The sequence below is a fragment of the Condylura cristata genome, unplaced genomic scaffold (assembly GCF_000260355.1).
Source record: "Condylura cristata isolate star-nosed mole 26May11 unplaced genomic scaffold, ConCri1.0 scaffold00012, whole genome shotgun sequence".
Taxonomy (NCBI): domain Eukaryota; kingdom Metazoa; phylum Chordata; class Mammalia; order Eulipotyphla; family Talpidae; genus Condylura; species Condylura cristata.
The window spans coordinates 34,420,977-34,431,540 of record NW_004567113.1 but is presented as its reverse complement, the minus strand read 5'-3'; positions in this window follow the sequence as shown (position 1 = coordinate 34,431,540).

The window sequence follows — 10,564 nt, the reverse complement described above, 5'->3', positions numbered from 1 at the left end:
TTTTTTCAACTTCATAGCATCTTAAAAATACTCCGTAAGAGCTTCCCTATGGCCCAGCAGTCCCATTCCTACGTATCTACCCAAAAGACACAAAAACAATGACTCAAAAAGATACCTGCACCCCCATTTTTATTGCTGCTTTATTCACAATTGAAAAGACATGGAAACAGCCCAAATGCCCAAAAATGGATGACTGGTTTAAAAAGATTTGTACATATACACAATGGGATATTACTCAGCAACCAAGAAAAAGAAACACATGTCTTTTGCAGCAACATGGATGGAGCTGGAAAAGATCATGCTGAGTGAAATAAGTCAGAAAGAAAAGGAAAAATACCAATGGTTTCTCTCATAACAGTAATATAACGGAACAGGCGAGAAAATAGTGATAATGATGAACAGCTATATACCAGAGACATTGTGTGGGGGTGGAATGGGGAATGGGGTCAAAAACAATGGGGGGAGGGAAATGCATTGGATTATGGTGATGACACATGGGGTGATTTGGTGATGGGAAACCTAAGGGGATTGCAATTGAGATGGAAAAATGCACAAAAATATGTAAAAATAAACTATTATAAAATTTAAAAAAATACTTCATAAGCCTGTTGTGCCTGTTGTTCAAATAATGCTTCTACCCAGATCATTCTTGTCTCTGTACCCATTTATGTCTATACAGAATAGTTTTCAGGTTGCCAAGTGTTGTTTCCCAAAATTGTTTAATGACATTTTCTCTTAAACATCAAGAGGCTACCTATAAATAATTTTGTATATTCCCTCTGACCTTGAGACTTTTTAAATTTCTTTTTCTTAGTATATTTTAGGCTACAGTTATCCTCATTATCTACTTTCATAAGATTTATGCTTGCATTAAAAGCATCAATGATAGCAGTAAATAATAGGACTTTTTTTTTTTGCTTTCATATTAATCTACACTGGTATTTGAGATTTTTGCCTTTCCCCTAAGAAAATTATTTTCCTCTTCAAACATAATTAGTCTGTTAGCTAAATTACTATTAATGCTTTTCAAAGTTGTTCTCATTTTTAATTCTAAGAAAAAATCATATTAAAGAGCGCACTAATCTTTGAATAAACTTGCTTTTCACAGAAATGGTCATTCAGACTACTTTTCAATAAATTTCTTATGCCTTTGCATTTTGTATAAAGATCTAGAGGTTTACTTCTAAAACTCATGAAATGTTATGAATCCTTTAAAGGTGGTCTCCTCACTATTGTTATGTGTTGATTGATAAAATTCGCCCAACTTTGTGAATAAAACCACTGAGGCCAAAGGCAAGTTTTATTACATTATTCCTTAGCCTTAGATGCAAATGTTAGCAGGGAAAAATCACAATTTGAAATGTGTTCAGGAATTTATTACCTATGACTAATTCAATCAATAGATTTGATTTACATTTCCTTTTTCTGCTGTTGTTCCTATTATGAGTTCAATTGAAAAATTTATTTATAAATGATGTCTACTGGGCAGAATTTTCATTATCTCACATAGAGTAGAGGAAAGAAAGCAGATTTTCCTTAATTATGGGGCAAGAAGAATAGACATTTGTTATATTTCCAAGAAAGATGCCCAATAACTACTCTTACCCACTCTACACTTTTTTTAGTACTTATCAGAGTCATAGTAGTTGTCCACATAGATTTTGTAAATCCCTAGAAAATGTAAATTGCTTAGCTACTAAAGCATCATGAGAGAACATTCCCCATTCTTGATCATACTCCTATTCAGTTATTTGAAGTTCTGTATTAACTTGAAACTCAAAATACATCCTTTCATTTTTTTAATAAGGCATGTTATCTGTAGTCATATTCCTGAGACTATCCACAAATATTGACCTTAACTGTGCTGCCAATGAAGGATGAAAGTTATTTAATTTGCACATAATGCATTTATTACATTTCTTGATTCAAAGACATGGGCCTCCTAATAGGCATTTTGTCTCTCAATAGCTACTTTATATTTATAACCTGAAAACGTCCTGGGCAATGGTCCATGGTTTAGAAATGAAGGACTACAGTTGCTTAAAAGTCCTTCACCCATGGTTCAGTAGAGAACATTTTTTTAAAAATTGCTTATGTATATCACAATAAGTGACAGAATAGAAAGTTCTAAAGTTTATCCTCTTGCTAAAGCAACCTTTTAATGGGAAAGAAGTATTGGAATCAGTGAATTTGGAACTATGGAACATAATTAGACATTTATAAGCATGAAGAGAGAGGTTGATAAAGTGAGAGATAGAATTTTTTTGGTAAGGAGTTAGAATGTATAAGCCAGTTACTCTAAACCATTCCTTATTATGCTGAGAGAGTAAGAGCCCATATTCCTGGACCAGGCAATTGGTGCCACAATGATGGGTAGTAAGAATCTTCTCCTCCAAGAATTTGGGGATGTGTATTTTATATGTTGAATTATTCTTGTATTCTTGGAATAAATCCTGCTTGGTTGTGGTGTGTGTGTGTGTGTGTGTGTGTGTGTGTGTAATGTCTGTATTTGTGTGTCTATATATATATATGTCTATAAATGTATATGTCTTCCTGAAAGATTGATGCTTTATCATTGCAAGATACTCTTCTAGATCTTTTTAAATAATTTTGTATTCAAATTTATTTTGCCTGATGTGAATATAGTCACTACAACGCTTTGTTGGGTTATGTTGGCATAGTATATATTTTTCCATTCTCTTATTTTTAACAACTTTGTTTCTTTGAATCTAAGTAGTTAGTGTCTGTTGTGGCAAATATAGTTGAAGAAAGCTTTTTTTTTAATTCATTCTGCTTTTCTGTGTAATTTTATTGGAGTGTTATATCCATGGAGGTACTGAAATACAGGTTTTGCATGTACCATCTTACCTGTTATCTTCTCTGTCTTTCATCATTTTTGTATCATTGTTTTTCCTTTATAGAATTATTCATTTTTCTAGTGTTTTGTCTTAATACCCTTGTTGTTTAACTAATTATTTTGTTACTTGTTATGATTGTCCTATGGATTGCAAATAATATAGTAACACAGAATAATATAGTTTGGTAATACCAACTTATTTTCAATAGTCAGTCTCCCCTTTTCTGTTACCATGTCTTACAGATAGTATATTTTAAATTATTTTATAAAGTATTTCTTATAATTATTTATTTATGCATTTGACTTTTAAATTGGTTAGAAGAAATAAACTATAATTTTTAAAAACATACATTTATACTTTCTTTTGCATTTATCTTTGTAGTTTTTCTTTATGTGACTCACTTTCTTCACTTGGATTCACATTTCTGTGTTGCTTCTTTCATTTCTCTCCATATAAAACCTATAAAATATATTTTATGACAGCTTAAAGCAATAATACCATTGTTGTTCCTAGAAGCACAAGACATATTCATGACTTATAATTTTTTTGTCTCTAGCTAATTTCCAGTGCTCTGAAGTAACTGTTCTTGATAATGGTTTGTTTTAGAAGACAGATATGTAGATCTATGCATTCCACTGTAGCTACCACATAATGGTCTTTAGGAAGTATGAGGTCCAATATGAAATAAAGAAAATAAATAAGAGTAATGTATTACAGCTCTGGATCATTAATTCATCCCTAATTTTGTTGACTGTAGGTAACCAAAAAAATAACAATTGGAGGTATGGCAAAATCAAGCACATTGTACTTTAAAGATAATATAATGAACTCTTGATACCTGAATGGAGAACATGCCATGTTTCACAGTGAGGATTGTTTTTAAAAATATACACTTTCTTCTGCCTGAACCCAGGCTAAGATAGTTGTTACTTTTCTATGGTACCTAAATCCCTTGAATTCATTCCCAAATTATTACACTGCAGAGTTTATAGTGTTTGATTCTAGGCTATGGTATTCTGTGAAATGCAAGCCTAAGCTTTAAGAAGCTGATTTCCTCATGTCTACAAAAGTACTTGTTATAAGTTAATCATTCAAAATTTAGGGGAATCAATGAATTGCCTAGATTCAACATTTCCTAGATTGTGTGTTATTGAATGTCAAAGTGGGGGCTTATTCTATGGAAAACAAACAAGCACAAAAGACATACTATGTTTGGGATAATAAGATTTCAAAACCTTAAACATCTGTATTGAGTAAACACATTTTCATGGGAAATGTTAATTTAGGAAGCCATTTGGGTTAACCTCTTGTGAGTATTTGCTGAAGTTCTATTTATTTGCTCTTTATATATGAATAATTCTGTCTCTTTCCACTAGTCTTGTGTTCTCATCTGCAAAATGAAGTTGCTGACAACTCATTAAATTATTGTGTGAAGCAAACAGTACTAAAAGTATGTTGAACATTTACTACCTCCATAAACACATTTCTTATATTAGAGGTATTATTAAATTAAAAGAATTTGACTATCATTTAATAATTAAAAGAATAATTAAAAGAATTAAAAGAATAATTAAAAGAATTAAAATAATTAAAATAATTTGACTATCATTTCATATTTTAAAAACATGAATCAAAAACATGTCATTTAGTGTTGCCTGAAGAAGTTTACAAATGCACAGTTAAATTCTTATTCTTATATTTGAAATGGATTTTTCAAGGCTTTCTTCCAATAGTAACACCTAATTGATAAACTCCTGGTATTTAGTGTTGATAATTAAGGCATTCTATTTTCATAAATTTTGAATCAAATGATTAACTTTTCTCTGTCATTAGCTTAAAAATAAACACTATCTACCCTTAACACCAGTATATGGACAGCTATTTAAAGTAAGTTACCATTAATTTTAATAAGTTTAACAATTTTCCTGGCACATTTTCTAATCATCTCTTTTCCTGTAGAAGCTATTGAGTATAGTAGATATGACATAATAGTGAAGACTCAATCAGCAATTTGCAATGTTTTGTAAGATAAGATTTTGTATTATCCTTCTTTGAGAAGAGCATATCTTTTAACATCACCCCATGACAGAGGTGAAATTGCCTTTCATTCATGTGTGAGATCTTCCAGCATGTTGGAGGGGCAGACTGCCAACCTCATATCACAAGGATTGAAATTACGCTGGAAATCACAATGTCTCTTTTCTTGACAAAACAGCAGGGAACTATGGCTATTTCAGACAGAGTTAGGGACCCCCCACCTAAAATGTCTTGGATTGATTTTTAGGAAAAAACTTTCATTTAAAAAAAATAACAATTGCCTACTGCTCTGTCTGGTATCTTTGCTCTCTGCTTCTGTTTCTTTCTCACCGCCCCCCCCCAAAAAAAATAAATAATTGACAACTATTTCACTTTCTCTTTCACTGGAAATTAATTTATTTCAATTGTGCAGGATTATTAATTATGAAAGTGCTGTTTGTTTTTTTTTTAATACCCAAGCCTCCACAAAAATATCATGGCTCCTGCTATTAGCATTAACACAGAAATGTTGCCACCAGTCCTGTGCTCTCTATGAGTTTGGCACAGATGACCTTTTTTGTCCTAAAGGGATACACATTGTATTTTGTGCTGTCGGAAAACCATAACTATCCAATTTTAAAGAAAGAACTGTATCAAGTTCAACTAATTATATCTCTTCTTAAAAATAAATATATTAGAAGCTATGCAGATTTCAAATTAACAACTAGTTTCAAGAATAAAGAAAAATGAATGATTTATGAAAAACTAAAATGTTTAAAATAGTTGGTTGGCTACACATAGTTTAGTGGTAGTATAATATCACTTGATATGAAGAATACTAACTTGCAAGTTATTCTTAAAAGAATGGGTAATCTTATAATGATATAGCAAAGAGGACACCATCTTTAAAGTTCTTGTTATCCAATGAAAGTAAGGTAGTGCTATAATTTCTAACTGAAACACACAGAGAACTGAAAAGATTGCACACTCAAAACTTTAAAGAACCTGTTTTCTTGTATCCTAAGCTTTATTGACTTAAATGGAAAATTAATAAGGTATATTCTGTCAATTTAAAATGTACAAGACACACAATAATAGAAAATCTTTGAAAGTTTTATACCCACCTTTCCAGATTTGGACACAAAGAAAAATACATCTCAAGTTTTGACTGTCTTTGTCTTTTATTTAGCTTGTTAATATTTCTGAGAATTCGGCTTCAAATGTAATGCAGATAATTTATTCCTGTCCTATATCAATATCTTCTATCATTTTTAAAATAAAAAATAAATATCACATTTTTCAGTTCTGCTAATGTTGAAATTAAAAAGTTGTGTTTTCAGGAAGAATATACTGAAATAAGATCAGGGGGAAGTATCATAACTGATTCTTTTTTCCAAGATTGTATGTTAGAAGGACAGAGCAGTGTGTACCATACCTCATAGCCAGATGCCCATGTAATTTCCATTAATAATTCTAGTACAAATAAAGCTAAAATGACTTATCTTCCATTATGCATAAATGTAGGTCATGATATCATATGGAGTGCCATATGTTATTTTTTAAATAAAAGAATTATATGAATTATGTAAACTTGGTGCTTGACATTATAAAAAAAATGCAATTTTCTACTCTTAAGGAACCTTGAAATAAATGGCTGTAACTCCTTTACTTGAAGGTTAAATGCTTATTAAAGAATGTTTTTGGTACCTACTGATGACATTCATGATTTTTTAAAATCTAATTCCAGTAAAACTTGTTGAATTTTCATTTAATTTTTAGACTGTGCTCCTTTTAAGCTTTGTGTATTTTCTCTTAGTTAAATTTTTGTACCCATTATTTTCAGTTCTATTCTTAAATGTAATTTTTGTGTATGGGTAGACAGAAAAAGAAAACCAATTATAAAATAAAACAAGGAATTATTTTCTCTTTTTAGTTTAGATTAAAACTGTGTAGCAAATTAAAATTTAATTTATTTTATAGTTGTGCCAATCATTTTACATTTATTCAGTTTGCATTCTTAGAACACTTTTATGTAGTCTCATTTTTTTATACAGGAAAATGGCATATGGCTACCCTCATCAGAAGTGGAGTGAGCATATGCACTTTGTCTAAGATCTCACTTTTCTAGGAAATATTGTCAGTCATGTCATTAACAAGTTGAGAAGGAGTCATCAGACTGTGGAGTAAGACTTAGTTTCCCCAGTCTTCTGTATTTCCAGTTGTTATAATGCAGGCTGAGGAACACTAGGGAACTCCTAAACATGAATGCCTAAATTGGTTCTGCCATCTACTGCTTAAAAAAAGCATACTTTTATGTTATATAACTTTAATGGAAAATTGCTTAAATAGAATTAGTGTGTACAGAAAGAGAATACAAGATAGCAGTTTTCCAATGAAACACCTAAAGTTACCCATCACCTTGTGAATGAATGTACAGCCAAACAGTTGACCCAAAGTGGGGCCATAGACACCCACCAGCTTCTAACAAGCCTAAGGCGCCATCTGTCCAGGAGTCGTAGGAAAGAAAAAGGTACCAGGAAAGGCTGCGCCAAAAGGAGTAAGCTCAAAGGACTAATCAGGGTAATAGCTTCCATTTTCAGACTCACCAGAGTTTCTCATGCATGTCTCTCCTATGTGTACCTACATGTCTCAATTCCATATGTTCTCTTCCATGACCCCAAAATCCCCACTGCAATTCCAAAGTCAAAACACAAGATGACTCTTCAGATGTCTCTCTGCTCTGTATGCCTCCTCCAAGTCTTCTTTCAAGCCTTCTCCATTTCCTACCAACCATTCAGCTCCAGCCATCATTAGGTTAGGCGAGGAACGTGTAATCTTCCCCATTTTATGGAGACCTTCTGTAACACAAGGATAGGATACAAAGTAAGAAAGAGAACTATCCTCTGTGCTTCAATACTTTTGTCCTCTCTATTGCTACTGCAGAAGTCACATCTTAATTCACTTTTAACTTTGTCTCTGTTCATGCCCACCACATCCATAGTCACAGATTCCTAAATCATCTTATTTCTTATTTCCTAAATATTAAAAGGAACATCATATTCCTATTGTAGCTACTGCTCCATCCAAATTGATGGAGTATAGTCAGTATACTACAGTATATTACACTGTACTATATTACAGTATAGTCCCTGATTTTAAAATCCACAATGTGTTCATACATCTTCAAGTTAATTACACCAGAGACTCTCTGTGCACCAGGCCAATCCAAACTCACTGAAGTTGTACTGCTCCAGGATTGCTCTAAACACATTTTAAATACATTTTTTCCTACTCTTTTCTGTCCTGACTAGCTCATTTAATAGTCAACAGTTTATCATTCAGGGGTTATTATCTTTGGGTATAATTACCTAGTGTCAAAGTCACTTTTCATTCATAACTCAACTATATCTTCTATCTCAAGACAACCATTTGAAAGATGTTTGGTGACACATTGTATAATTACTGTGAATATGTTTTTCTATGCAATTAACCAGAACTTTCTCATAATCTAAGTAAAGATGACATTTTTAATGATCAATAAAAGTTCCTAATCAATGAAACTTTTTTAAGTTGTTCAACTTTTTTTAAGATGTTCTCAGGTAACATGTGCCTGCTTTACAGATTGCAATTTTTCTACTGATAACTGAATATGTACTAACACATGATGATGAACTCTTAATTGACTTCCATCATTTGACAAAGTCTGGGATGATAACTAAAATTACCTCACTGACATTTCAGAAGCCTATACTTACTGAAATTAATACTAAGGAAACAATAAATGGTTTACTTAAGAGTAACTCTGATTTTTTAGCATGAATACTAGCATATATTAGAAATCAAAGTGTTATTTGTTGAATGAAAAATATATGACTTTTTAAATTATCCTACAGTAAAATTTATAAAAATTCATGTCACAAGTCTACTTCATTTCTATTGTCACATAAATCTTTATTTCAGTTCACATATAAGAGAAGAACATGCTGTTATAATTGCAGCTATTATTATGAATTTGAATGATGTTATTTTTCTTATCTATCATTTAGAACTAAAAAAGAGCAATATAGTTGCACTTGTTAGTATAAAGGCATTTACAATTGATGGGTATTAAATTAAATGTTGTAATATACCAATTTTCATTTAATAACCCAGAATCAGCTTTTTAAAAAATTATTGTCATTTGAGTAGAAATTACAACTTTCTGTTATGTTTTATATTCATCATAATGACTAAATTTAGATTAGAAGAAATACAATGTATTGCTTTAAATTATTTTTTAGTATAAAATTGGCAGAAATTTCCATTATATATAGTGTATAAGAAAGGGAATTTGAGGACAGTCATGTCTCTTTGTTTCAGTACTATGGAATCCTTCCTTATGAAGGTGATACAGAGAACCATCTTTTCAATAGACTATTCATTTGTCATCTTATGTCTTGAATAATTACTATTTCTGAATGCACATACTTCATCAAGATTATTACTACATATGAGAGCTAGAGAAAAAAAATTAGAGGGCTAGGAGAACAAAACAATAAGTCATTGAGTAAAAATAGTATTGGAAAGTTCATAAGGCCTGAATTGAGTTGAATTATTTCATTATCTTCCTTTATTCGTGTCAGGAGTCCTGACATACCTTTTAAAATTAATCACAGAACTTATTTTTTTATGGCATTAACTTTCATTTGCCTTATCCTTGTGTATTAAATGCACAAAAGCTCCCCCCTCAGGTGTTGCTACCACATCACACCCACCATCAAGACACCATAGTCCACTAATGAAGTCCACTGTGCTCTCTACCCACCTTGCACTCACCTCTCTCCCTTGTCTTTCTCCTCTGTAGGCTCAGTTCTGTTCAGTTTTTTAGGGTTTTCTTAGTTTGGATTTATCTTACCCTTCCTTTGGTCTCACTATAATCCACATCTAAGTGAGACCATCCAGTATTTGTCTTGCTTCTGACTTATTTCACTTAGCATAACTCCCCCAGCTACATCCATATTGCCACAAAAGGCACAAGTTTATCTTTTTTTTAGTAACCCAGTAGTATCCTATTATATGTGTGTGTCAAAGTGTGTGTGTATATATTTATACATATACATTTATATATATAGAGAGAGAGACAGAGACAGACAGAGTTGTCTGTTTTGAAGCACTTGGATTATTACAATATCTTGATTATTATAAATGGGGTCGAAATGAGCAGAGGAGTTAAATGTTTCATTTTATGCTAGTATTTTTGTAGTTATAAGGTGGAATTTCTGGGTCATATGGCAAGTCTATTTTAATCTTTTGAGAAAATGCCGTGCTGTTTTCCATAAAGGCTGGACCAGTCTATATTCCTACCAACAGTATACGAATGTTTTTTTTTTTTTTTTCACATCCTCGGGAAAACTTATTTTGATCTTTTTGATATGGGATATTCTCATACATGTAAGGCGGTATCTCATTGTGGTTTGATTTGTATTTCTCTGACATTAGGTAAACATTATTTTATGTGCCTCTTGATATCTGCCTTCTTTGAAGGAGAGCCTAGCTTTTCTGCCCATTATTTTTGGTAACGTATTTTGTTTTTGTTGAGTACTGTACACACTTTGTAAATCTTATGTATTACTGATCACATATGTAGTATGAAAATAAATACAGGCTATTTGAAATTAAATTTTTGAGGTTAAAGTTTCCTATACCATACA